General features: G+C 53.1%; 50 non-coding genes across 50 annotated transcripts; all 50 read left to right on the plus strand.

Annotated features, from left to right (window-relative positions):
- The first annotated feature begins 135 nt into the window (after positions 1–135).
- Positions 136–207, plus strand: Trnah-gug (transfer RNA histidin (anticodon GUG)). Its single transcript has one exon. It is a non-coding gene; the product is annotated as a tRNA-His (tRNA).
- A 287-nt stretch (positions 208–494) lies between these two features.
- On the plus strand, positions 495–576 carry Trnal-aag (transfer RNA leucine (anticodon AAG)). Its single transcript has one exon. It is a non-coding gene; the product is annotated as a tRNA-Leu (tRNA).
- Positions 577–656: 80 nt separating this feature from the next.
- Trnal-cag (transfer RNA leucine (anticodon CAG)) lies at positions 657–738 on the plus strand. Its single transcript has one exon. It is a non-coding gene; the product is annotated as a tRNA-Leu (tRNA).
- Positions 739–1,298: 560 nt separating this feature from the next.
- Trnah-gug (transfer RNA histidin (anticodon GUG)) lies at positions 1,299–1,370 on the plus strand. Its single transcript has one exon. It is a non-coding gene; the product is annotated as a tRNA-His (tRNA).
- A 287-nt stretch (positions 1,371–1,657) lies between these two features.
- On the plus strand, positions 1,658–1,739 carry Trnal-aag (transfer RNA leucine (anticodon AAG)). Its single transcript has one exon. It is a non-coding gene; the product is annotated as a tRNA-Leu (tRNA).
- Positions 1,740–1,819: 80 nt separating this feature from the next.
- Trnal-cag (transfer RNA leucine (anticodon CAG)) lies at positions 1,820–1,901 on the plus strand. Its single transcript has one exon. It is a non-coding gene; the product is annotated as a tRNA-Leu (tRNA).
- Positions 1,902–2,461: 560 nt separating this feature from the next.
- Trnah-gug (transfer RNA histidin (anticodon GUG)) lies at positions 2,462–2,533 on the plus strand. Its single transcript has one exon. It is a non-coding gene; the product is annotated as a tRNA-His (tRNA).
- Positions 2,534–2,820: 287 nt separating this feature from the next.
- On the plus strand, positions 2,821–2,902 carry Trnal-aag (transfer RNA leucine (anticodon AAG)). Its single transcript has one exon. It is a non-coding gene; the product is annotated as a tRNA-Leu (tRNA).
- Positions 2,903–2,982: 80 nt separating this feature from the next.
- On the plus strand, positions 2,983–3,064 carry Trnal-cag (transfer RNA leucine (anticodon CAG)). Its single transcript has one exon. It is a non-coding gene; the product is annotated as a tRNA-Leu (tRNA).
- A 560-nt stretch (positions 3,065–3,624) lies between these two features.
- On the plus strand, positions 3,625–3,696 carry Trnah-gug (transfer RNA histidin (anticodon GUG)). Its single transcript has one exon. It is a non-coding gene; the product is annotated as a tRNA-His (tRNA).
- A 287-nt stretch (positions 3,697–3,983) lies between these two features.
- Trnal-aag (transfer RNA leucine (anticodon AAG)) lies at positions 3,984–4,065 on the plus strand. The gene has a single exon. It is a non-coding gene; the product is annotated as a tRNA-Leu (tRNA).
- Positions 4,066–4,145: 80 nt separating this feature from the next.
- On the plus strand, positions 4,146–4,227 carry Trnal-cag (transfer RNA leucine (anticodon CAG)). The gene has a single exon. It is a non-coding gene; the product is annotated as a tRNA-Leu (tRNA).
- Positions 4,228–4,787: 560 nt separating this feature from the next.
- On the plus strand, positions 4,788–4,859 carry Trnah-gug (transfer RNA histidin (anticodon GUG)). Its single transcript has one exon. It is a non-coding gene; the product is annotated as a tRNA-His (tRNA).
- A 287-nt stretch (positions 4,860–5,146) lies between these two features.
- Positions 5,147–5,228, plus strand: Trnal-aag (transfer RNA leucine (anticodon AAG)). Its single transcript has one exon. It is a non-coding gene; the product is annotated as a tRNA-Leu (tRNA).
- An 80-nt stretch (positions 5,229–5,308) lies between these two features.
- Positions 5,309–5,390, plus strand: Trnal-cag (transfer RNA leucine (anticodon CAG)). Its single transcript has one exon. It is a non-coding gene; the product is annotated as a tRNA-Leu (tRNA).
- A 560-nt stretch (positions 5,391–5,950) lies between these two features.
- Trnah-gug (transfer RNA histidin (anticodon GUG)) lies at positions 5,951–6,022 on the plus strand. Its single transcript has one exon. It is a non-coding gene; the product is annotated as a tRNA-His (tRNA).
- A 287-nt stretch (positions 6,023–6,309) lies between these two features.
- Positions 6,310–6,391, plus strand: Trnal-aag (transfer RNA leucine (anticodon AAG)). The gene has a single exon. It is a non-coding gene; the product is annotated as a tRNA-Leu (tRNA).
- An 80-nt stretch (positions 6,392–6,471) lies between these two features.
- On the plus strand, positions 6,472–6,553 carry Trnal-cag (transfer RNA leucine (anticodon CAG)). The gene has a single exon. It is a non-coding gene; the product is annotated as a tRNA-Leu (tRNA).
- Positions 6,554–7,113: 560 nt separating this feature from the next.
- Positions 7,114–7,185, plus strand: Trnah-gug (transfer RNA histidin (anticodon GUG)). The gene has a single exon. It is a non-coding gene; the product is annotated as a tRNA-His (tRNA).
- A 287-nt stretch (positions 7,186–7,472) lies between these two features.
- On the plus strand, positions 7,473–7,554 carry Trnal-aag (transfer RNA leucine (anticodon AAG)). The gene has a single exon. It is a non-coding gene; the product is annotated as a tRNA-Leu (tRNA).
- An 80-nt stretch (positions 7,555–7,634) lies between these two features.
- Trnal-cag (transfer RNA leucine (anticodon CAG)) lies at positions 7,635–7,716 on the plus strand. Its single transcript has one exon. It is a non-coding gene; the product is annotated as a tRNA-Leu (tRNA).
- Positions 7,717–7,987: 271 nt separating this feature from the next.
- Trnae-cuc (transfer RNA glutamic acid (anticodon CUC)) lies at positions 7,988–8,059 on the plus strand. Its single transcript has one exon. It is a non-coding gene; the product is annotated as a tRNA-Glu (tRNA).
- Positions 8,060–8,435: 376 nt separating this feature from the next.
- On the plus strand, positions 8,436–8,507 carry Trnah-gug (transfer RNA histidin (anticodon GUG)). Its single transcript has one exon. It is a non-coding gene; the product is annotated as a tRNA-His (tRNA).
- A 287-nt stretch (positions 8,508–8,794) lies between these two features.
- Trnal-aag (transfer RNA leucine (anticodon AAG)) lies at positions 8,795–8,876 on the plus strand. The gene has a single exon. It is a non-coding gene; the product is annotated as a tRNA-Leu (tRNA).
- Positions 8,877–8,956: 80 nt separating this feature from the next.
- On the plus strand, positions 8,957–9,038 carry Trnal-cag (transfer RNA leucine (anticodon CAG)). Its single transcript has one exon. It is a non-coding gene; the product is annotated as a tRNA-Leu (tRNA).
- A 560-nt stretch (positions 9,039–9,598) lies between these two features.
- On the plus strand, positions 9,599–9,670 carry Trnah-gug (transfer RNA histidin (anticodon GUG)). Its single transcript has one exon. It is a non-coding gene; the product is annotated as a tRNA-His (tRNA).
- A 287-nt stretch (positions 9,671–9,957) lies between these two features.
- On the plus strand, positions 9,958–10,039 carry Trnal-aag (transfer RNA leucine (anticodon AAG)). Its single transcript has one exon. It is a non-coding gene; the product is annotated as a tRNA-Leu (tRNA).
- Positions 10,040–10,119: 80 nt separating this feature from the next.
- On the plus strand, positions 10,120–10,201 carry Trnal-cag (transfer RNA leucine (anticodon CAG)). The gene has a single exon. It is a non-coding gene; the product is annotated as a tRNA-Leu (tRNA).
- A 560-nt stretch (positions 10,202–10,761) lies between these two features.
- Positions 10,762–10,833, plus strand: Trnah-gug (transfer RNA histidin (anticodon GUG)). The gene has a single exon. It is a non-coding gene; the product is annotated as a tRNA-His (tRNA).
- A 287-nt stretch (positions 10,834–11,120) lies between these two features.
- Positions 11,121–11,202, plus strand: Trnal-aag (transfer RNA leucine (anticodon AAG)). Its single transcript has one exon. It is a non-coding gene; the product is annotated as a tRNA-Leu (tRNA).
- An 80-nt stretch (positions 11,203–11,282) lies between these two features.
- Positions 11,283–11,364, plus strand: Trnal-cag (transfer RNA leucine (anticodon CAG)). Its single transcript has one exon. It is a non-coding gene; the product is annotated as a tRNA-Leu (tRNA).
- Positions 11,365–11,924: 560 nt separating this feature from the next.
- Trnah-gug (transfer RNA histidin (anticodon GUG)) lies at positions 11,925–11,996 on the plus strand. The gene has a single exon. It is a non-coding gene; the product is annotated as a tRNA-His (tRNA).
- A 287-nt stretch (positions 11,997–12,283) lies between these two features.
- On the plus strand, positions 12,284–12,365 carry Trnal-aag (transfer RNA leucine (anticodon AAG)). The gene has a single exon. It is a non-coding gene; the product is annotated as a tRNA-Leu (tRNA).
- Positions 12,366–12,445: 80 nt separating this feature from the next.
- Trnal-cag (transfer RNA leucine (anticodon CAG)) lies at positions 12,446–12,527 on the plus strand. The gene has a single exon. It is a non-coding gene; the product is annotated as a tRNA-Leu (tRNA).
- A 560-nt stretch (positions 12,528–13,087) lies between these two features.
- Trnah-gug (transfer RNA histidin (anticodon GUG)) lies at positions 13,088–13,159 on the plus strand. Its single transcript has one exon. It is a non-coding gene; the product is annotated as a tRNA-His (tRNA).
- A 287-nt stretch (positions 13,160–13,446) lies between these two features.
- On the plus strand, positions 13,447–13,528 carry Trnal-aag (transfer RNA leucine (anticodon AAG)). Its single transcript has one exon. It is a non-coding gene; the product is annotated as a tRNA-Leu (tRNA).
- Positions 13,529–13,608: 80 nt separating this feature from the next.
- On the plus strand, positions 13,609–13,690 carry Trnal-cag (transfer RNA leucine (anticodon CAG)). The gene has a single exon. It is a non-coding gene; the product is annotated as a tRNA-Leu (tRNA).
- Positions 13,691–14,250: 560 nt separating this feature from the next.
- On the plus strand, positions 14,251–14,322 carry Trnah-gug (transfer RNA histidin (anticodon GUG)). Its single transcript has one exon. It is a non-coding gene; the product is annotated as a tRNA-His (tRNA).
- A 287-nt stretch (positions 14,323–14,609) lies between these two features.
- Positions 14,610–14,691, plus strand: Trnal-aag (transfer RNA leucine (anticodon AAG)). Its single transcript has one exon. It is a non-coding gene; the product is annotated as a tRNA-Leu (tRNA).
- Positions 14,692–14,771: 80 nt separating this feature from the next.
- On the plus strand, positions 14,772–14,853 carry Trnal-cag (transfer RNA leucine (anticodon CAG)). Its single transcript has one exon. It is a non-coding gene; the product is annotated as a tRNA-Leu (tRNA).
- A 560-nt stretch (positions 14,854–15,413) lies between these two features.
- On the plus strand, positions 15,414–15,485 carry Trnah-gug (transfer RNA histidin (anticodon GUG)). The gene has a single exon. It is a non-coding gene; the product is annotated as a tRNA-His (tRNA).
- Positions 15,486–15,772: 287 nt separating this feature from the next.
- Trnal-aag (transfer RNA leucine (anticodon AAG)) lies at positions 15,773–15,854 on the plus strand. Its single transcript has one exon. It is a non-coding gene; the product is annotated as a tRNA-Leu (tRNA).
- An 80-nt stretch (positions 15,855–15,934) lies between these two features.
- Trnal-cag (transfer RNA leucine (anticodon CAG)) lies at positions 15,935–16,016 on the plus strand. The gene has a single exon. It is a non-coding gene; the product is annotated as a tRNA-Leu (tRNA).
- A 560-nt stretch (positions 16,017–16,576) lies between these two features.
- On the plus strand, positions 16,577–16,648 carry Trnah-gug (transfer RNA histidin (anticodon GUG)). Its single transcript has one exon. It is a non-coding gene; the product is annotated as a tRNA-His (tRNA).
- A 287-nt stretch (positions 16,649–16,935) lies between these two features.
- On the plus strand, positions 16,936–17,017 carry Trnal-aag (transfer RNA leucine (anticodon AAG)). The gene has a single exon. It is a non-coding gene; the product is annotated as a tRNA-Leu (tRNA).
- An 80-nt stretch (positions 17,018–17,097) lies between these two features.
- Trnal-cag (transfer RNA leucine (anticodon CAG)) lies at positions 17,098–17,179 on the plus strand. The gene has a single exon. It is a non-coding gene; the product is annotated as a tRNA-Leu (tRNA).
- Positions 17,180–17,739: 560 nt separating this feature from the next.
- Trnah-gug (transfer RNA histidin (anticodon GUG)) lies at positions 17,740–17,811 on the plus strand. The gene has a single exon. It is a non-coding gene; the product is annotated as a tRNA-His (tRNA).
- A 287-nt stretch (positions 17,812–18,098) lies between these two features.
- Positions 18,099–18,180, plus strand: Trnal-aag (transfer RNA leucine (anticodon AAG)). The gene has a single exon. It is a non-coding gene; the product is annotated as a tRNA-Leu (tRNA).
- An 80-nt stretch (positions 18,181–18,260) lies between these two features.
- On the plus strand, positions 18,261–18,342 carry Trnal-cag (transfer RNA leucine (anticodon CAG)). Its single transcript has one exon. It is a non-coding gene; the product is annotated as a tRNA-Leu (tRNA).
- A 560-nt stretch (positions 18,343–18,902) lies between these two features.
- Positions 18,903–18,974, plus strand: Trnah-gug (transfer RNA histidin (anticodon GUG)). The gene has a single exon. It is a non-coding gene; the product is annotated as a tRNA-His (tRNA).
- The last annotated feature ends 3,230 nt before the right edge of the window (positions 18,975–22,204 follow it).

Raw genomic sequence — 22,204 nt, forward strand, 5'->3', positions numbered from 1 at the left:
CAGACACGTTTCGTTTGCCAGTATACATATAATGGAGACCACGTCTGACACAGCTGTGGCGAGACACAGTGGGCTGAGCTTTGCTGTGCATAGCCACTTGCATTCGCGAGAAATGCTCTCGGCGGTGCTTCTGTGGCCGTGATCGTCTAGTGGTTAGGACATTGCGTTGTGGCCGCAATAACCCAGGTTCGAATCCTGGTCACGGCACTTTTTAAAGTTTTGCCTTGCTGTCGCTGCAATGACGATTGTGACTCAGTGTTTGAAATCACGGTGCCCTCTTGATTTTTCACTCATGTTCCGCAGGCTGCAGGTGGCACTACCAGTTCATTATCAACACGCAATGCAGCCGCACCAGAGCGCGGGCAGCCGCCTGTGTAGTTAATCTCTATTCGAAAAGGGCAGTTGTTTGAGGTGGAACGGATGAGCAGCCAGTCGCAGCAGAACAGGAAGCTGTGTCGTGCACTGTTTCTACAAAAGCGAAAAGCACTGACACAGGTAGCGTGGCCGAGCGGTCTAAGGCGCTGGTTTAAGGCACCAGTCTCTTCGGAGGCGTGGGTTCGAATCCCACCGCTGCCAGTTTTTACTTCTCGTTTTTGTGCCATTGCGGTGTGGTCTCGTGGGTAAGAACGCAGCTCCTGTGACCGCCGTGGCGCGTAGGTAGCGTGGCCGAGCGGTCTAAGGCGCTGGTTTCAGGCACCAGTCTCTTCGGAGGCGTGGGTTCGAATCCCACCGCTGCCAATGTTTTCTAAGCAGGAGCACTGATTACCCGCGAAGGAAACAGCGCAGCAAGCCGTGAGCGTCTCTTTCTTAAATTGTCGTAGCAGCACAGTGCGTGGTGCAACGACAGGATTCACAGGCGCAGTTTGGTGTCACGATTGCTGGCGCTCGACTCCACGAAATGTGTCTCGAGCATGACGTTCTATGCAGTGGAAACGCTAATTTTTGCCGTTGTCGTCAAGTGGATTGTGTACAGCTTGCTCCGCTGACGCTTGCACAAAATGACGTTAAGTACGATTGGCGGTCACAAGTGACGGCGAGAGCGATGCGACATCTGTCCACCTCTTATCGAGGCACATACCTGTGGTCAACAGAGTTGGAGGACTACAAGACATTGCCACAGGGGTTTAATGCAGCTAACCACACTCCTTAGGGTCCTAACAGCGCAGACACGTTTCGTTTGCCAGTATACATATAATGGAGACGACGTCTGACACAGCTGTGGCGAGACACAGTGGGCTGAGCTTTGCTGTGCATAGCCACTTGCATTCGCGAGAACTGCTCTCGGCGGTGCTTCTGTGGCCGTGATCGTCTAGTGGTTAGGACATTGCGTTGTGGCCGCAATAACCCAGGTTCGAATCCTGGTCACGGCACTTTTTAAAGTTTTGCCTTGCTGTCGCTGCAATGACGATTGTGACTCAGTGTTTGAAATCACGGTGCCCTCTTGATTTTTCACTCATGTTCCGCAGGCTGCAGGTGGCACTACCAGTTCATTATCAACACGCAATGCAGCCGCACCAGAGCGCGGGCAGCCGCCTGTGTAGTTAATCTCTATTCGAAAAGGGCAGTTGTTTGAGGTGGAACGGATGAGCAGCCAGTCGCAGCAGAACAGGAAGCTGTGTCGTGCACTGTTTCTACAAAAGCGAAAAGCACTGACACAGGTAGCGTGGCCGAGCGGTCTAAGGCGCTGGTTTAAGGCACCAGTCTCTTCGGAGGCGTGGGTTCGAATCCCACCGCTGCCAGTTTTTACTTCTCGTTTTTGTGCCATTGCGGTGTGGTCTCGTGGGTAAGAACGCAGCTCCTGTGACCGCCGTGGCGCGTAGGTAGCGTGGCCGAGCGGTCTAAGGCGCTGGTTTCAGGCACCAGTCTCTTCGGAGGCGTGGGTTCGAATCCCACCGCTGCCAATGTTTTCTAAGCAGGAGCACTGATTACCCGCGAAGGAAACAGCGCAGCAAGCCGTGAGCGTCTCTTTCTTAAATTGTCGTAGCAGCACAGTGCGTGGTGCAACGACAGGATTCACAGGCGCAGTTTGGTGTCACGATTGCTGGCGCTCGACTCCACGAAATGTGTCTCGAGCATGACGTTCTATGCAGTGGAAACGCTAATTTTTGCCGTTGTCGTCAAGTGGATTGTGTACAGCTTGCTCCGCTGACGCTTGCACAAAATGACGTTAAGTACGATTGGCGGTCACAAGTGACGGCGAGAGCGATGCGACATCTGTCCACCTCTTATCGAGGCACATACCTGTGGTCAACAGAGTTGGAGGACTACAAGACATTGCCACAGGGGTTTAATGCAGCTAACCACACTCCTTAGGGTCCTAACAGCGCAGACACGTTTCGTTTGCCAGTATACATATAATGGAGACCACGTCTGACACAGCTGTGGCGAGACACAGTGGGCTGAGCTTTGCTGTGCATAGCCACTTGCATTCGCGAGAACTGCTCTCGGCGGTGCTTCTGTGGCCGTGATCGTCTAGTGGTTAGGACATTGCGTTGTGGCCGCAATAACCCAGGTTCGAATCCTGGTCACGGCACTTTTTAAAGTTTTGCCTTGCTGTCGCTGCAATGACGATTGTGACTCAGTGTTTGAAATCACGGTGCCCTCTTGATTTTTCACTCATGTTCCGCAGGCTGCAGGTGGCACTACCAGTTCATTATCAACACGCAATGCAGCCGCACCAGAGCGCGGGCAGCCGCCTGTGTAGTTAATCTCTATTCGAAAAGGGCAGTTGTTTGAGGTGGAACGGATGAGCAGCCAGTCGCAGCAGAACAGGAAGCTGTGTCGTGCACTGTTTCTACAAAAGCGAAAAGCACTGACACAGGTAGCGTGGCCGAGCGGTCTAAGGCGCTGGTTTAAGGCACCAGTCTCTTCGGAGGCGTGGGTTCGAATCCCACCGCTGCCAGTTTTTACTTCTCGTTTTTGTGCCATTGCGGTGTGGTCTCGTGGGTAAGAACGCAGCTCCTGTGACCGCCGTGGCGCGTAGGTAGCGTGGCCGAGCGGTCTAAGGCGCTGGTTTCAGGCACCAGTCTCTTCGGAGGCGTGGGTTCGAATCCCACCGCTGCCAATGTTTTCTAAGCAGGAGCACTGATTACCCGCGAAGGAAACAGCGCAGCAAGCCGTGAGCGTCTCTTTCTTAAATTGTCGTAGCAGCACAGTGCGTGGTGCAACGACAGGATTCACAGGCGCAGTTTGGTGTCACGATTGCTGGCGCTCGACTCCACGAAATGTGTCTCGAGCATGACGTTCTATGCAGTGGAAACGCTAATTTTTGCCGTTGTCGTCAAGTGGATTGTGTACAGCTTGCTCCGCTGACGCTTGCACAAAATGACGTTAAGTACGATTGGCGGTCACAAGTGACGGCGAGAGCGATGCGACATCTGTCCACCTCTTATCGAGGCACATACCTGTGGTCAACAGAGTTGGAGGACTACAAGACATTGCCACAGGGGTTTAATGCAGCTAACCACACTCCTTAGGGTCCTAACAGCGCAGACACGTTTCGTTTGCCAGTATACATATAATGGAGACGACGTCTGACACAGCTGTGGCGAGACACAGTGGGCTGAGCTTTGCTGTGCATAGCCACTTGCATTCGCGAGAACTGCTCTCGGCGGTGCTTCTGTGGCCGTGATCGTCTAGTGGTTAGGACATTGCGTTGTGGCCGCAATAACCCAGGTTCGAATCCTGGTCACGGCACTTTTTAAAGTTTTGCCTTGCTGTCGCTGCAATGACGATTGTGACTCAGTGTTTGAAATCACGGTGCCCTCTTGATTTTTCACTCATGTTCCGCAGGCTGCAGGTGGCACTACCAGTTCATTATCAACACGCAATGCAGCCGCACCAGAGCGCGGGCAGCCGCCTGTGTAGTTAATCTCTATTCGAAAAGGGCAGTTGTTTGAGGTGGAACGGATGAGCAGCCAGTCGCAGCAGAACAGGAAGCTGTGTCGTGCACTGTTTCTACAAAAGCGAAAAGCACTGACACAGGTAGCGTGGCCGAGCGGTCTAAGGCGCTGGTTTAAGGCACCAGTCTCTTCGGAGGCGTGGGTTCGAATCCCACCGCTGCCAGTTTTTACTTCTCGTTTTTGTGCCATTGCGGTGTGGTCTCGTGGGTAAGAACGCAGCTCCTGTGACCGCCGTGGCGCGTAGGTAGCGTGGCCGAGCGGTCTAAGGCGCTGGTTTCAGGCACCAGTCTCTTCGGAGGCGTGGGTTCGAATCCCACCGCTGCCAATGTTTTCTAAGCAGGAGCACTGATTACCCGCGAAGGAAACAGCGCAGCAAGCCGTGAGCGTCTCTTTCTTAAATTGTCGTAGCAGCACAGTGCGTGGTGCAACGACAGGATTCACAGGCGCAGTTTGGTGTCACGATTGCTGGCGCTCGACTCCACGAAATGTGTCTCGAGCATGACGTTCTATGCAGTGGAAACGCTAATTTTTGCCGTTGTCGTCAAGTGGATTGTGTACAGCTTGCTCCGCTGACGCTTGCACAAAATGACGTTAAGTACGATTGGCGGTCACAAGTGACGGCGAGAGCGATGCGACATCTGTCCACCTCTTATCGAGGCACATACCTGTGGTCAACAGAGTTGGAGGACTACAAGACATTGCCACAGGGGTTTAATGCAGCTAACCACACTGCTTAGTGTCCTAACAGCGCAGACACGTTTCGTTTGCCAGTATACATATAATGGAGACCACGTCTGACACAGCTGTGGCGAGACACAGTGGGCTGAGCTTTGCTGTGCATAGCCACTTGCATTCGCGAGAAATGCTCTCGGCGGTGCTTCTGTGGCCGTGATCGTCTAGTGGTTAGGACATTGCGTTGTGGCCGCAATAACCCAGGTTCGAATCCTGGTCACGGCACTTTTTAAAGTTTTGCCTTGCTGTCGCTGCAATGACGATTGTGACTCAGTGTTTGAAATCACGGTGCCCTCTTGATTTTTCACTCATGTTCCGCAGGCTGCAGGTGGCACTACCAGTTCATTATCAACACGCAATGCAGCCGCACCAGAGCGCGGGCAGCCGCCTGTGTAGTTAATCTCTATTCGAAAAGGGCAGTTGTTTGAGGTGGAACGGATGAGCAGCCAGTCGCAGCAGAACAGGAAGCTGTGTCGTGCACTGTTTCTACAAAAGCGAAAAGCACTGACACAGGTAGCGTGGCCGAGCGGTCTAAGGCGCTGGTTTAAGGCACCAGTCTCTTCGGAGGCGTGGGTTCGAATCCCACCGCTGCCAGTTTTTACTTCTCGTTTTTGTGCCATTGCGGTGTGGTCTCGTGGGTAAGAACGCAGCTCCTGTGACCGCCGTGGCGCGTAGGTAGCGTGGCCGAGCGGTCTAAGGCGCTGGTTTCAGGCACCAGTCTCTTCGGAGGCGTGGGTTCGAATCCCACCGCTGCCAATGTTTTCTAAGCAGGAGCACTGATTACCCGCGAAGGAAACAGCGCAGCAAGCCGTGAGCGTCTCTTTCTTAAATTGTCGTAGCAGCACAGTGCGTGGTGCAACGACAGGATTCACAGGCGCAGTTTGGTGTCACGATTGCTGGCGCTCGACTCCACGAAATGTGTCTCGAGCATGACGTTCTATGCAGTGGAAACGCTAATTTTTGCCGTTGTCGTCAAGTGGATTGTGTACAGCTTGCTCCGCTGACGCTTGCACAAAATGACGTTAAGTACGATTGGCGGTCACAAGTGACGGCGAGAGCGATGCGACATCTGTCCACCTCTTATCGAGGCACATACCTGTGGTCAACAGAGTTGGAGGACTACAAGACATTGCCACAGGGGTTTAATGCAGCTAACCACACTGCTTAGTGTCCTAACAGCGCAGACACGTTTCGTTTGCCAGTATACATATAATGGAGACCACGTCTGACACAGCTGTGGCGAGACACAGTGGGCTGAGCTTTGCTGTGCATAGCCACTTGCATTCGCGAGAAATGCTCTCGGCGGTGCTTCTGTGGCCGTGATCGTCTAGTGGTTAGGACATTGCGTTGTGGCCGCAATAACCCAGGTTCGAATCCTGGTCACGGCACTTTTTAAAGTTTTGCCTTGCTGTCGCTGCAATGACGATTGTGACTCAGTGTTTGAAATCACGGTGCCCTCTTGATTTTTCACTCATGTTCCGCAGGCTGCAGGTGGCACTACCAGTTCATTATCAACACGCAATGCAGCCGCACCAGAGCGCGGGCAGCCGCCTGTGTAGTTAATCTCTATTCGAAAAGGGCAGTTGTTTGAGGTGGAACGGATGAGCAGCCAGTCGCAGCAGAACAGGAAGCTGTGTCGTGCACTGTTTCTACAAAAGCGAAAAGCACTGACACAGGTAGCGTGGCCGAGCGGTCTAAGGCGCTGGTTTAAGGCACCAGTCTCTTCGGAGGCGTGGGTTCGAATCCCACCGCTGCCAGTTTTTACTTCTCGTTTTTGTGCCATTGCGGTGTGGTCTCGTGGGTAAGAACGCAGCTCCTGTGACCGCCGTGGCGCGTAGGTAGCGTGGCCGAGCGGTCTAAGGCGCTGGTTTCAGGCACCAGTCTCTTCGGAGGCGTGGGTTCGAATCCCACCGCTGCCAATGTTTTCTAAGCAGGAGCACTGATTACCCGCGAAGGAAACAGCGCAGCAAGCCGTGAGCGTCTCTTTCTTAAATTGTCGTAGCAGCACAGTGCGTGGTGCAACGACAGGATTCACAGGCGCAGTTTGGTGTCACGATTGCTGGCGCTCGACTCCACGAAATGTGTCTCGAGCATGACGTTCTATGCAGTGGAAACGCTAATTTTTGCCGTTGTCGTCAAGTGGATTGTGTACAGCTTGCTCCGCTGACGCTTGCACAAAATGACGTTAAGTACGATTGGCGGTCACAAGTGACGGCGAGAGCGATGCGACATCTGTCCACCTCTTATCGAGGCACATACCTGTGGTCAACAGAGTTGGAGGACTACAAGACATTGCCACAGGGGTTTAATGCAGCTAACCACACTGCTTAGTGTCCTAACAGCGCAGACACGTTTCGTTTGCCAGTATACATATAATGGAGACCACGTCTGACACAGCTGTGGCGAGACACAGTGGGCTGAGCTTTGCTGTGCATAGCCACTTGCATTCGCGAGAAATGCTCTCGGCGGTGCTTCTGTGGCCGTGATCGTCTAGTGGTTAGGACATTGCGTTGTGGCCGCAATAACCCAGGTTCGAATCCTGGTCACGGCACTTTTTAAAGTTTTGCCTTGCTGTCGCTGCAATGACGATTGTGACTCAGTGTTTGAAATCACGGTGCCCTCTTGATTTTTCACTCATGTTCCGCAGGCTGCAGGTGGCACTACCAGTTCATTATCAACACGCAATGCAGCCGCACCAGAGCGCGGGCAGCCGCCTGTGTAGTTAATCTCTATTCGAAAAGGGCAGTTGTTTGAGGTGGAACGGATGAGCAGCCAGTCGCAGCAGAACAGGAAGCTGTGTCGTGCACTGTTTCTACAAAAGCGAAAAGCACTGACACAGGTAGCGTGGCCGAGCGGTCTAAGGCGCTGGTTTAAGGCACCAGTCTCTTCGGAGGCGTGGGTTCGAATCCCACCGCTGCCAGTTTTTACTTCTCGTTTTTGTGCCATTGCGGTGTGGTCTCGTGGGTAAGAACGCAGCTCCTGTGACCGCCGTGGCGCGTAGGTAGCGTGGCCGAGCGGTCTAAGGCGCTGGTTTCAGGCACCAGTCTCTTCGGAGGCGTGGGTTCGAATCCCACCGCTGCCAATGTTTTCTAAGCAGGAGCACTGATTACCCGCGAAGGAAACAGCGCAGCAAGCCGTGAGCGTCTCTTTCTTAAATTGTCGTAGCAGCACAGTGCGTGGTGCAACGACAGGATTCACAGGCGCAGTTTGGTGTCACGATTGCTGGCGCTCGACTCCACGAAATGTGTCTCGAGCATGACGTTCTATGCAGTGGAAACGCTAATTTTTGCCGTTGTCGTCAAGTGGATTGTGTACAGCTTGCTGTGTTCGCTGGAGGAGCATTTGTGTCGTTATCTGGTGTGGTCTAGTGGCTAGGATACCTGGCTCTCACCCAGGAGGCCCGGGTTCGATTCCCGGTACCGGAAATACGCATTTTGCTGCTCCTCTTATGCGACTTGTCCCGACTTAGCTCGACTGACGCTCCGCTGACGCTTGCACAAAATGACGTTAAGTACGATTCGCGGTCACAAGTGACGGCGAGAGCGATGCGACATCTGTCCACCTCTTATCGAGGCACATACCTGTGGTCAACAGAGTTGGAGGACTACAAGACATTGCCACAGGGGTTTAATGCAGCTAACCACACTGCTTAGTGTCCTAACAGCGCAGACACGTTTCGTTTGCCAGTATACATATAATGGAGACGACGTCTGACACAGCTGTGGCGAGACACAGTGGGCTGAGCTTTGCTGTGCATAGCCACTTGCATTCGCGAGAACTGCTCTCGGCGGTGCTTCTGTGGCCGTGATCGTCTAGTGGTTAGGACATTGCGTTGTGGCCGCAATAACCCAGGTTCGAATCCTGGTCACGGCACTTTTTAAAGTTTTGCCTTGCTGTCGCTGCAATGACGATTGTGACTCAGTGTTTGAAATCACGGTGCCCTCTTGATTTTTCACTCATGTTCCGCAGGCTGCAGGTGGCACTACCAGTTCATTATCAACACGCAATGCAGCCGCACCAGAGCGCGGGCAGCCGCCTGTGTAGTTAATCTCTATTCGAAAAGGGCAGTTGTTTGAGGTGGAACGGATGAGCAGCCAGTCGCAGCAGAACAGGAAGCTGTGTCGTGCACTGTTTCTACAAAAGCGAAAAGCACTGACACAGGTAGCGTGGCCGAGCGGTCTAAGGCGCTGGTTTAAGGCACCAGTCTCTTCGGAGGCGTGGGTTCGAATCCCACCGCTGCCAGTTTTTACTTCTCGTTTTTGTGCCATTGCGGTGTGGTCTCGTGGGTAAGAACGCAGCTCCTGTGACCGCCGTGGCGCGTAGGTAGCGTGGCCGAGCGGTCTAAGGCGCTGGTTTCAGGCACCAGTCTCTTCGGAGGCGTGGGTTCGAATCCCACCGCTGCCAATGTTTTCTAAGCAGGAGCACTGATTACCCGCGAAGGAAACAGCGCAGCAAGCCGTGAGCGTCTCTTTCTTAAATTGTCGTAGCAGCACAGTGCGTGGTGCAACGACAGGATTCACAGGCGCAGTTTGGTGTCACGATTGCTGGCGCTCGACTCCACGAAATGTGTCTCGAGCATGACGTTCTATGCAGTGGAAACGCTAATTTTTGCCGTTGTCGTCAAGTGGATTGTGTACAGCTTGCTCCGCTGACGCTTGCACAAAATGACGTTAAGTACGATTGGCGGTCACAAGTGACGGCGAGAGCGATGCGACATCTGTCCACCTCTTATCGAGGCACATACCTGTGGTCAACAGAGTTGGAGGACTACAAGACATTGCCACAGGGGTTTAATGCAGCTAACCACACTGCTTAGTGTCCTAACAGCGCAGACACATTTCGTTTGCCAGTATACATATAATGGAGACCACGTCTGACACAGCTGTGGCGAGACACAGTGGGCTGAGCTTTGCTGTGCATAGCCACTTGCATTCGCGAGAAATGCTCTCGGCGGTGCTTCTGTGGCCGTGATCGTCTAGTGGTTAGGACATTGCGTTGTGGCCGCAATAACCCAGGTTCGAATCCTGGTCACGGCACTTTTTAAAGTTTTGCCTTGCTGTCGCTGCAATGACGATTGTGACTCAGTGTTTGAAATCACGGTGCCCTCTTGATTTTTCACTCATGTTCCGCAGGCTGCAGGTGGCACTACCAGTTCATTATCAACACGCAATGCAGCCGCACCAGAGCGCGGGCAGCCGCCTGTGTAGTTAATCTCTATTCGAAAAGGGCAGTTGTTTGAGGTGGAACGGATGAGCAGCCAGTCGCAGTAGAACAGGAAGCTGTGTCGTGCACTGTTTCTACAAAAGCGAAAAGCACTGACACAGGTAGCGTGGCCGAGCGGTCTAAGGCGCTGGTTTAAGGCACCAGTCTCTTCGGAGGCGTGGGTTCGAATCCCACCGCTGCCAGTTTTTACTTCTCGTTTTTGTGCCATTGCGGTGTGGTCTCGTGGGTAAGAACGCAGCTCCTGTGACCGCCGTGGCGCGTAGGTAGCGTGGCCGAGCGGTCTAAGGCGCTGGTTTCAGGCACCAGTCTCTTCGGAGGCGTGGGTTCGAATCCCACCGCTGCCAATGTTTTCTAAGCAGGAGCACTGATTACCCGCGAAGGAAACAGCGCAGCAAGCCGTGAGCGTCTCTTTCTTAAATTGTCGTAGCAGCACAGTGCGTGGTGCAACGACAGGATTCACAGGCGCAGTTTGGTGTCACGATTGCTGGCGCTCGACTCCACGAAATGTGTCTCGAGCATGACGTTCTATGCAGTGGAAACGCTAATTTTTGCCGTTGTCGTCAAGTGGATTGTGTACAGCTTGCTCCGCTGACGCTTGCACAAAATGACGTTAAGTACGATTGGCGGTCACAAGTGACGGCGAGAGCGATGCGACATCTGTCCACCTCTTATCGAGGCACATACCTGTGGTCAACAGAGTTGGAGGACTACAAGACATTGCCACAGGGGTTTAATGCAGCTAACCACACTGCTTAGTGTCCTAACAGCGCAGACACGTTTCGTTTGCCAGTATACATATAATGGAGACGACGTCTGACACAGCTGTGGCGAGACACAGTGGGCTGAGCTTTGCTGTGCATAGCCACTTGCATTCGCGAGAACTGCTCTCGGCGGTGCTTCTGTGGCCGTGATCGTCTAGTGGTTAGGACATTGCGTTGTGGCCGCAATAACCCAGGTTCGAATCCTGGTCACGGCACTTTTTAAAGTTTTGCCTTGCTGTCGCTGCAATGACGATTGTGACTCAGTGTTTGAAATCACGGTGCCCTCTTGATTTTTCACTCATGTTCCGCAGGCTGCAGGTGGCACTACCAGTTCATTATCAACACGCAATGCAGCCGCACCAGAGCGCGGGCAGCCGCCTGTGTAGTTAATCTCTATTCGAAAAGGGCAGTTGTTTGAGGTGGAACGGATGAGCAGCCAGTCGCAGCAGAACAGGAAGCTGTGTCGTGCACTGTTTCTACAAAAGCGAAAAGCACTGACACAGGTAGCGTGGCCGAGCGGTCTAAGGCGCTGGTTTAAGGCACCAGTCTCTTCGGAGGCGTGGGTTCGAATCCCACCGCTGCCAGTTTTTACTTCTCGTTTTTGTGCCATTGCGGTGTGGTCTCGTGGGTAAGAACGCAGCTCCTGTGACCGCCGTGGCGCGTAGGTAGCGTGGCCGAGCGGTCTAAGGCGCTGGTTTCAGGCACCAGTCTCTTCGGAGGCGTGGGTTCGAATCCCACCGCTGCCAATGTTTTCTAAGCAGGAGCACTGATTACCCGCGAAGGAAACAGCGCAGCAAGCCGTGAGCGTCTCTTTCTTAAATTGTCGTAGCAGCACAGTGCGTGGTGCAACGACAGGATTCACAGGCGCAGTTTGGTGTCACGATTGCTGGCGCTCGACTCCACGAAATGTGTCTCGAGCATGACGTTCTATGCAGTGGAAACGCTAATTTTTGCCGTTGTCGTCAAGTGGATTGTGTACAGCTTGCTCCGCTGACGCTTGCACAAAATGACGTTAAGTACGATTGGCGGTCACAAGTGACGGCGAGAGCGATGCGACATCTGTCCACCTCTTATCGAGGCACATACCTGTGGTCAACAGAGTTGGAGGACTACAAGACATTGCCACAGGGGTTTAATGCAGCTAACCACACTGCTTAGTGTCCTAACAGCGCAGACACGTTTCGTTTGCCAGTATACATATAATGGAGACCACGTCTGACACAGCTGTGGCGAGACACAGTGGGCTGAGCTTTGCTGTGCATAGCCACTTGCATTCGCGAGAAATGCTCTCGGCGGTGCTTCTGTGGCCGTGATCGTCTAGTGGTTAGGACATTGCGTTGTGGCCGCAATAACCCAGGTTCGAATCCTGGTCACGGCACTTTTTAAAGTTTTGCCTTGCTGTCGCTGCAATGACGATTGTGACTCAGTGTTTGAAATCACGGTGCCCTCTTGATTTTTCACTCATGTTCCGCAGGCTGCAGGTGGCACTACCAGTTCATTATCAACACGCAATGCAGCCGCACCAGAGCGCGGGCAGCCGCCTGTGTAGTTAATCTCTATTCGAAAAGGGCAGTTGTTTGAGGTGGAACGGATGAGCAGCCAGTCGCAGCAGAACAGGAAGCTGTGTCGTGCACTGTTTCTACAAAAGCGAAAAGCACTGACACAGGTAGCGTGGCCGAGCGGTCTAAGGCGCTGGTTTAAGGCACCAGTCTCTTCGGAGGCGTGGGTTCGAATCCCACCGCTGCCAGTTTTTACTTCTCGTTTTTGTGCCATTGCGGTGTGGTCTCGTGGGTAAGAACGCAGCTCCTGTGACCGCCGTGGCGCGTAGGTAGCGTGGCCGAGCGGTCTAAGGCGCTGGTTTCAGGCACCAGTCTCTTCGGAGGCGTGGGTTCGAATCCCACCGCTGCCAATGTTTTCTAAGCAGGAGCACTGATTACCCGCGAAGGAAACAGCGCAGCAAGCCGTGAGCGTCTCTTTCTTAAATTGTCGTAGCAGCACAGTGCGTGGTGCAACGACAGGATTCACAGGCGCAGTTTGGTGTCACGATTGCTGGCGCTCGACTCCACGAAATGTGTCTCGAGCATGACGTTCTATGCAGTGGAAACGCTAATTTTTGCCGTTGTCGTCAAGTGGATTGTGTACAGCTTGCTCCGCTGACGCTTGCACAAAATGACGTTAAGTACGATTGGCGGTCACAAGTGACGGCGAGAGCGATGCGACATCTGTCCACCTCTTATCGAGGCACATACCTGTGGTCAACAGAGTTGGAGGACTACAAGACATTGCCACAGGGGTTTAATGCAGCTAACCACACTGCTTAGTGTCCTAACAGCGCAGACACGTTTCGTTTGCCAGTATACATATAATGGAGACCACGTCTGACACAGCTGTGGCGAGACACAGTGGGCTGAGCTTTGCTGTGCATAGCCACTTGCATTCGCGAGAAATGCTCTCGGCGGTGCTTCTGTGGCCGTGATCGTCTAGTGGTTAGGACATTGCGTTGTGGCCGCAATAACCCAGGTTCGAATCCTGGTCACGGCACTTTTTAAAGTTTTGCCTTGCTGTCGCTGCAATGACGATTGTGACTCAGTGTTTGAAATCACGGTGCCCTCTTGATTTTTCACTCATGTTCCGCAGGCTGCAGGTGGCACTACCAGTTCATTATCAACACGCAATGCAGCCGCACCAGAGCGCGGGCAGCCGCCTGTGTAGTTAATCTCTATTCGAAAAGGGCAGTTGTTTGAGGTGGAACGGATGAGCAGCCAGTCGCAGCAGAACAGGAAGCTGTGTCGTGCACTGTTTCTACAAAAGCGAAAAGCACTGACACAGGTAGCGTGGCCGAGCGGTCTAAGGCGCTGGTTTAAGGCACCAGTCTCTTCGGAGCCGTGGGTTCGAATCCCACCGCTGCCAGTTTTTACTTCTCGTTTTTGTGCCATTGCGGTGTGGTCTCGTGGGTAAGAACGCAGCTCCTGTGACCGCCGTGGCGCGTAGGTAGCGTGGCCGAGCGGTCTAAGGCGCTGGTTTCAGGCACCAGTCTCTTCGGAGGCGTGGGTTCGAATCCCACCGCTGCCAATGTTTTCTAAGCAGGAGCACTGATTACCCGCGAAGGAAACAGCGCAGCAAGCCGTGAGCGTCTCTTTCTTAAATTGTCGTAGCAGCACAGTGCGTGGTGCAACGACAGGATTCACAGGCGCAGTTTGGTGTCACGATTGCTGGCGCTCGACTCCACGAAATGTGTCTCGAGCATGACGTTCTATGCAGTGGAAACGCTAATTTTTGCCGTTGTCGTCAAGTGGATTGTGTACAGCTTGCTCCGCTGACGCTTGCACAAAATGACGTTAAGTACGATTGGCGGTCACAAGTGACGGCGAGAGCGATGCGACATCTGTCCACCTCTTATCGAGGCACATACCTGTGGTCAACAGAGTTGGAGGACTACAAGACATTGCCACAGGGGTTTAATGCAGCTAACCACACTCCTTAGGGTCCTAACAGCGCAGACACGTTTCGTTTGCCAGTATACATATAATGGAGACGACGTCTGACACAGCTGTGGCGAGACACAGTGGGCTGAGCTTTGCTGTGCATAGCCACTTGCATTCGCGAGAACTGCTCTCGGCGGTGCTTCTGTGGCCGTGATCGTCTAGTGGTTAGGACATTGCGTTGTGGCCGCAATAACCCAGGTTCGAATCCTGGTCACGGCACTTTTTAAAGTTTTGCCTTGCTGTCGCTGCAATGACGATTGTGACTCAGTGTTTGAAATCACGGTGCCCTCTTGATTTTTCACTCATGTTCCGCAGGCTGCAGGTGGCACTACCAGTTCATTATCAACACGCAATGCAGCCGCACCAGAGCGCGGGCAGCCGCCTGTGTAGTTAATCTCTATTCGAAAAGGGCAGTTGTTTGAGGTGGAACGGATGAGCAGCCAGTCGCAGCAGAACAGGAAGCTGTGTCGTGCACTGTTTCTACAAAAGCGAAAAGCACTGACACAGGTAGCGTGGCCGAGCGGTCTAAGGCGCTGGTTTAAGGCACCAGTCTCTTCGGAGGCGTGGGTTCGAATCCCACCGCTGCCAGTTTTTACTTCTCGTTTTTGTGCCATTGCGGTGTGGTCTCGTGGGTAAGAACGCAGCTCCTGTGACCGCCGTGGCGCGTAGGTAGCGTGGCCGAGCGGTCTAAGGCGCTGGTTTCAGGCACCAGTCTCTTCGGAGGCGTGGGTTCGAATCCCACCGCTGCCAATGTTTTCTAAGCAGGAGCACTGATTACCCGCGAAGGAAACAGCGCAGCAAGCCGTGAGCGTCTCTTTCTTAAATTGTCGTAGCAGCACAGTGCGTGGTGCAACGACAGGATTCACAGGCGCAGTTTGGTGTCACGATTGCTGGCGCTCGACTCCACGAAATGTGTCTCGAGCATGACGTTCTATGCAGTGGAAACGCTAATTTTTGCCGTTGTCGTCAAGTGGATTGTGTACAGCTTGCTCCGCTGACGCTTGCACAAAATGACGTTAAGTACGATTGGCGGTCACAAGTGACGGCGAGAGCGATGCGACATCTGTCCACCTCTTATCGAGGCACATACCTGTGGTCAACAGAGTTGGAGGACTACAAGACATTGCCACAGGGGTTTAATGCAGCTAACCACACTGCTTAGTGTCCTAACAGCGCAGACACGTTTCGTTTGCCAGTATACATATAATGGAGACCACGTCTGACACAGCTGTGGCGAGACACAGTGGGCTGAGCTTTGCTGTGCATAGCCACTTGCATTCGCGAGAAATGCTCTCGGCGGTGCTTCTGTGGCCGTGATCGTCTAGTGGTTAGGACATTGCGTTGTGGCCGCAATAACCCAGGTTCGAATCCTGGTCACGGCACTTTTTAAAGTTTTGCCTTGCTGTCGCTGCAATGACGATTGTGACTCAGTGTTTGAAATCACGGTGCCCTCTTGATTTTTCACTCATGTTCCGCAGGCTGCAGGTGGCACTACCAGTTCATTATCAACACGCAATGCAGCCGCACCAGAGCGCGGGCAGCCGCCTGTGTAGTTAATCTCTATTCGAAAAGGGCAGTTGTTTGAGGTGGAACGGATGAGCAGCCAGTCGCAGCAGAACAGGAAGCTGTGTCGTGCACTGTTTCTACAAAAGCGAAAAGCACTGACACAGGTAGCGTGGCCGAGCGGTCTAAGGCGCTGGTTTAAGGCACCAGTCTCTTCGGAGGCGTGGGTTCGAATCCCACCGCTGCCAGTTTTTACTTCTCGTTTTTGTGCCATTGCGGTGTGGTCTCGTGGGTAAGAACGCAGCTCCTGTGACCGCCGTGGCGCGTAGGTAGCGTGGCCGAGCGGTCTAAGGCGCTGGTTTCAGGCACCAGTCTCTTCGGAGGCGTGGGTTCGAATCCCACCGCTGCCAATGTTTTCTAAGCAGGAGCACTGATTACCCGCGAAGGAAACAGCGCAGCAAGCCGTGAGCGTCTCTTTCTTAAATTGTCGTAGCAGCACAGTGCGTGGTGCAACGACAGGATTCACAGGCGCAGTTTGGTGTCACGATTGCTGGCGCTCGACTCCACGAAATGTGTCTCGAGCATGACGTTCTATGCAGTGGAAACGCTAATTTTTGCCGTTGTCGTCAAGTGGATTGTGTACAGCTTGCTCCGCTGACGCTTGCACAAAATGACGTTAAGTACGATTGGCGGTCACAAGTGACGGCGAGAGCGATGCGACATCTGTCCACCTCTTATCGAGGCACATACCTGTGGTCAACAGAGTTGGAGGACTACAAGACATTGCCACAGGGGTTTAATGCAGCTAACCACACTCCTTAGGGTCCTAACAGCGCAGACACGTTTCGTTTGCCAGTATACATATAATGGAGACCACGTCTGACACAGCTGTGGCGAGACACAGTGGGCTGAGCTTTGCTGTGCATAGCCACTTGCATTCGCGAGAACTGCTCTCGGCGGTGCTTCTGTGGCCGTGATCGTCTAGTGGTTAGGACATTGCGTTGTGGCCGCAATAACCCAGGTTCGAATCCTGGTCACGGCACTTTTTAAAGTTTTGCCTTGCTGTCGCTGCAATGACGATTGTGACTCAGTGTTTGAAATCACGGTGCCCTCTTGATTTTTCACTCATGTTCCGCAGGCTGCAGGTGGCACTACCAGTTCATTATCAACACGCAATGCAGCCGCACCAGAGCGCGGGCAGCCGCCTGTGTAGTTAATCTCTATTCGAAAAGGGCAGTTGTTTGAGGTGGAACGGATGAGCAGCCAGTCGCAGCAGAACAGGAAGCTGTGTCGTGCACTGTTTCTACAAAAGCGAAAAGCACTGACACAGGTAGCGTGGCCGAGCGGTCTAAGGCGCTGGTTTAAGGCACCAGTCTCTTCGGAGGCGTGGGTTCGAATCCCACCGCTGCCAGTTTTTACTTCTCGTTTTTGTGCCATTGCGGTGTGGTCTCGTGGGTAAGAACGCAGCTCCTGTGACCGCCGTGGCGCGTAGGTAGCGTGGCCGAGCGGTCTAAGGCGCTGGTTTCAGGCACCAGTCTCTTCGGAGGCGTGGGTTCGAATCCCACCGCTGCCAATGTTTTCTAAGCAGGAGCACTGATTACCCGCGAAGGAAACAGCGCAGCAAGCCGTGAGCGTCTCTTTCTTAAATTGTCGTAGCAGCACAGTGCGTGGTGCAACGACAGGATTCACAGGCGCAGTTTGGTGTCACGATTGCTGGCGCTCGACTCCACGAAATGTGTCTCGAGCATGACGTTCTATGCAGTGGAAACGCTAATTTTTGCCGTTGTCGTCAAGTGGATTGTGTACAGCTTGCTCCGCTGACGCTTGCACAAAATGACGTTAAGTACGATTGGCGGTCACAAGTGACGGCGAGAGCGATGCGACATCTGTCCACCTCTTATCGAGGCACATACCTGTGGTCAACAGAGTTGGAGGACTACAAGACATTGCCACAGGGGTTTAATGCAGCTAACCACACTCCTTAGGGTCCTAACAGCGCAGACACGTTTCGTTTGCCAGTATACATATAATGGAGACCACGTCTGACACAGCTGTGGCGAGACACAGTGGGCTGAGCTTTGCTGTGCATAGCCACTTGCATTCGCGAGAACTGCTCTCGGCGGTGCTTCTGTGGCCGTGATCGTCTAGTGGTTAGGACATTGCGTTGTGGCCGCAATAACCCAGGTTCGAATCCTGGTCACGGCACTTTTTAAAGTTTTGCCTTGCTGTCGCTGCAATGACGATTGTGACTCAGTGTTTGAAATCACGGTGCCCTCTTGATTTTTCACTCATGTTCCGCAGGCTGCAGGTGGCACTACCAGTTCATTATCAACACGCAATGCAGCCGCACCAGAGCGCGGGCAGCCGCCTGTGTAGTTAATCTCTATTCGAAAAGGGCAGTTGTTTGAGGTGGAACGGATGAGCAGCCAGTCGCAGCAGAACAGGAAGCTGTGTCGTGCACTGTTTCTACAAAAGCGAAAAGCACTGACACAGGTAGCGTGGCCGAGCGGTCTAAGGCGCTGGTTTAAGGCACCAGTCTCTTCGGAAGCGTGGGTTCGAATCCCACCGCTGCCAGTTTTTACTTCTCGTTTTTGTGCCATTGCGGTGTGGTCTCGTGGGTAAGAACGCAGCTCCTGTGACCGCCGTGGCGCGTAGGTAGCGTGGCCGAGCGGTCTAAGGCGCTGGTTTCAGGCACCAGTCTCTTCGGAGGCGTGGGTTCGAATCCCACCGCTGCCAATGTTTTCTAAGCAGGAGCACTGATTACCCGCGAAGGAAACAGCGCAGCAAGCCGTGAGCGTCTCTTTCTTAAATTGTCGTAGCAGCACAGTGCGTGGTGCAACGACAGGATTCACAGGCGCAGTTTGGTGTCACGATTGCTGGCGCTCGACTCCACGAAATGTGTCTCGAGCATGACGTTCTATGCAGTGGAAACGCTAATTTTTGCCGTTGTCGTCAAGTGGATTGTGTACAGCTTGCTCCGCTGACGCTTGCACAAAATGACGTTAAGTACGATTGGCGGTCACAAGTGACGGCGAGAGCGATGCGACATCTGTCCACCTCTTATCGAGGCACATACCTGTGGTCAACAGAGTTGGAGGACTACAAGACATTGCCACAGGGGTTTAATGCAGCTAACCACACTCCTTAGGGTCCTAACAGCGCAGACACGTTTCGTTTGCCAGTATACATATAATGGAGACCACGTCTGACACAGCTGTGGCGAGACACAGTGGGCTGAGCTTTGCTGTGCATAGCCACTTGCATTCGCGAGAACTGCTCTCGGCGGTGCTTCTGTGGCCGTGATCGTCTAGTGGTTAGGACATTGCGTTGTGGCCGCAATAACCCAGGTTCGAATCCTGGTCACGGCACTTTTTAAAGTTTTGCCTTGCTGTCGCTGCAATGACGATTGTGACTCAGTGTTTGAAATCACGGTGCCCTCTTGATTTTTCACTCATGTTCCGCAGGCTGCAGGTGGCACTACCAGTTCATTATCAACACGCAATGCAGCCGCACCAGAGCGCGGGCAGCCGCCTGTGTAGTTAATCTCTATTCGAAAAGGGCAGTTGTTTGAGGTGGAACGGATGAGCAGCCAGTCGCAGCAGAACAGGAAGCTGTGTCGTGCACTGTTTCTACAAAAGCGAAAAGCACTGACACAGGTAGCGTGGCCGAGCGGTCTAAGGCGCTGGTTTAAGGCACCAGTCTCTTCGGAGGCGTGGGCCCGAACACATCGCCCGCTCGCTCCGGCGTGTCGGGCGGTGTTTACGTGTGCTTCGCAGTCGGCGACGGTTCTTCGCGGTGACTGTTTCTTCGCTGCTGTAGTCAGCTGAACTGTAAGTTAACATGGATTCTGAAGACCGAGAAAATAATATCCAGTGCGAATTTGATAGAAACGTAACCCGACCGTCTGCTTTCGAAATTCATTCGTGGATGAAAAATGACTTGCAAATTCCTGAAAGTGAAGTGCTAGGATTGCAATTAGACGCGTTCCTGAACTCTTTGTTTATTAAATTGAAATGTCCGGAATTGTGTGATGCTCTTGTCAGTGAAAATGGTGGCGTACGTAAATTCAAACACTCTGATGGGACAATTAGCAATGTGACTCTGTCGAATGCTGGATTCGGTATTCGAAATGTTCGGGTATTCAATCTGCCGTTTGAGACTAGGAATGAGACAATAGCTCGTAGCCTTATGCCTTATGGCACCGTTTTGTCGATAACGAAAGAAAAGTGGTCGTCCGCTTATATATATCAGGTTGAGAACGGTATCCGCAGTGTAAAGATGATTGTGAGGAAGCACGTTCCTTCGTTTTTGGTTATGGCCGGCCACCGGGTTTTTATTTCGTATAGTGGTCAGCCGCAAACGTGTTCCTATTGCAATGCCACAGACCATTTTCGGCAAAATTGTCCTAGGCGTAGGCGCCCTGTGCAGCTACCGCCCCGTGGGCAAGATGTCGACGCGTCGTACGCGGCCGTGTTGTTAGGTGTTCCCCGTTCACCGGCACGTTCCGCGGAAACGGAAACGCCGTTAGTTGCTGCGGTCGCGATGGATGTCGATGCCACTGCAACCGGTTCTGATTCTGTTCAAACCGTGTCCGTACTCTCTCAGTCAGTTCCCGCCGCTACTGTACCGATTCCGCCTCCGGCTGTGCCTGAAGCTCCGGAACGGACCGGATCAGAACCCGTTCAGGTGGTTACCCCCCCCTGTTGCTGTAGTGGATTCGTCACCATCCACTTCCGTACCTCACGGGTTTCCGGACGCGGTTCCTGCCTCACAGGAACCAAAGCCCAGGCGTGAAAGTGTTTCAAAGAGGCGTGGCAATACTGACCGCTTCCGCAGTGCCAGTAGTTCGCGGATTTTAGAAAAACGAACCTTTTCTCGCGGAGAACGCAGCCCTTCTCCGGAGTGGCAGCAAGTTCCCCGTCCTAAGTCGAAACAAAAGCCAAAATCTGTGCAAAAGCCGGCGCACAAGCCCTTGCCCCGCCCCGTAGTCGAATCTCGGCCGTCGGTTGCGGGGGGGCGTCGTCCACAGCGTCCTGTGGCGAGCAGTCAGCCAGCGCCTACGACAAGTGTGTCGGCCGACAGGCGGGAACAGGTTGTACAGCAGTTAAAGGAAATGTTGCACCACTCTGATGTAACTCTTGCAATGGACACTACGACGTCTCAGGCAACGAACCCGGCACAACTTTCGGTTAAGCGTAAGGCGGAAGACACCCCCCAGCGTCGCACGCGTCCCCCTTCGCAGGATTCCGCGTCTGCACCTCCCACACAAGAACCGCCTACTTCAGCTGCACCGTCTGAACGTTGTGACTGGGCAGACGATATGGAGGAGGAGGGTGGGTCCACTCCTGCCGTTTAATTTGTTTTCTTTGTTTTTCCCTGTTGTCTATGGTAGCACACCCTCCATCAGTTGTGGCTACTATTAATCTTAATAAATTGGAGTCGCCTGTGAAGTTTGCAAGTTTTGTGGGTTTTATAAATTACATTGCTGCTGACATAGTGTTTTTGCAGGAGGTTGTGATAGATCTACTTCACTCCATTCCGGGCTATCAAGTACTTTTGAACTTTGATATCGAGTGTAATTGTGGTACTGCCATTTTAATTCGTGTTGGTCATGACTATAGTAATGTCGCTACAATTCCTAACGGTCGTGGTGTAGCTTGCACGATCAACAACGTAAGATATATTAACGTGTACGCCCCTTCTGGTGCCGACGGGCAGCCACGTCGCCGTGTGTTTTATAGCAGTGACATTTGTCACCTTTTACAGGGCCCCCACCTGCCTTTAGTCATGGGCGGCGATTTTAATTGCGTGCTGGACGATAGAGATCAGGAGCCACGGCCGTATAAGTGCCTAGAATTACAGACGCTCGTTACTGAGATGAATTTAATTGACTCGTGGTGTTATTTACACCCGCGGGCCGTGGGCTTTACTTTCTTTTATCCCACGGGAAGAAGTCGGCTCGATAGGATTTACGTTTCTCGTGATAAACAGCACTGTCTTACGGACTCCTCTGTTCACCCCGTGATTTTTTCCGATCATTGTGCGTATGTCTGCCGCTTTCATTCTCTATTGGCGGATAAACCCCGCGCAAGTCGATTATGGAAGTTTAATGTGCGACATCTCTCACACCCACATTTTGCGCCGGTTATCGTGCGTGTATGGCAGAGGGTGCTAAAATATCGCGGTCTATTTGCCTCCACTTTGTCTTGGTGGGTAGAATTTGTTAAGCCGGCATTACGCAAGGCGATCCTGGAGTTCAGTCAGGATGTTGCTAACTGGGAGCGTTCTACGTTGCAATTTTACGAGAGCTGTTTAAATGATGCCATCCACCTGCACACAAATAATCCCGCTCTTCGGATGGCGACAATTCGGCGTATAAAACACCGTCTTCTGGATTTGAAAAGGGAATCGTTGCGCGGATCTGTCGTACGGAGCCGATCCCCCGGGGCGCTTATTGATGAAGCGCCTTCCGTATTTCATCAGCTGCGCGAACGCCGGCGCGCGAAGCGACGTTACGTCACAGAGCTGGAATCAGCTGACGGTGCGCGGCTTAATAGCCAGGCGGCAATTCTTGCCGAGGCCCACCGTCACTTCATCG

This window comes from Schistocerca serialis, chromosome 1 (assembly GCF_023864345.2).
Source record: "Schistocerca serialis cubense isolate TAMUIC-IGC-003099 chromosome 1, iqSchSeri2.2, whole genome shotgun sequence".
Lineage (NCBI taxonomy): Eukaryota > Metazoa > Arthropoda > Insecta > Orthoptera > Acrididae > Schistocerca > Schistocerca serialis.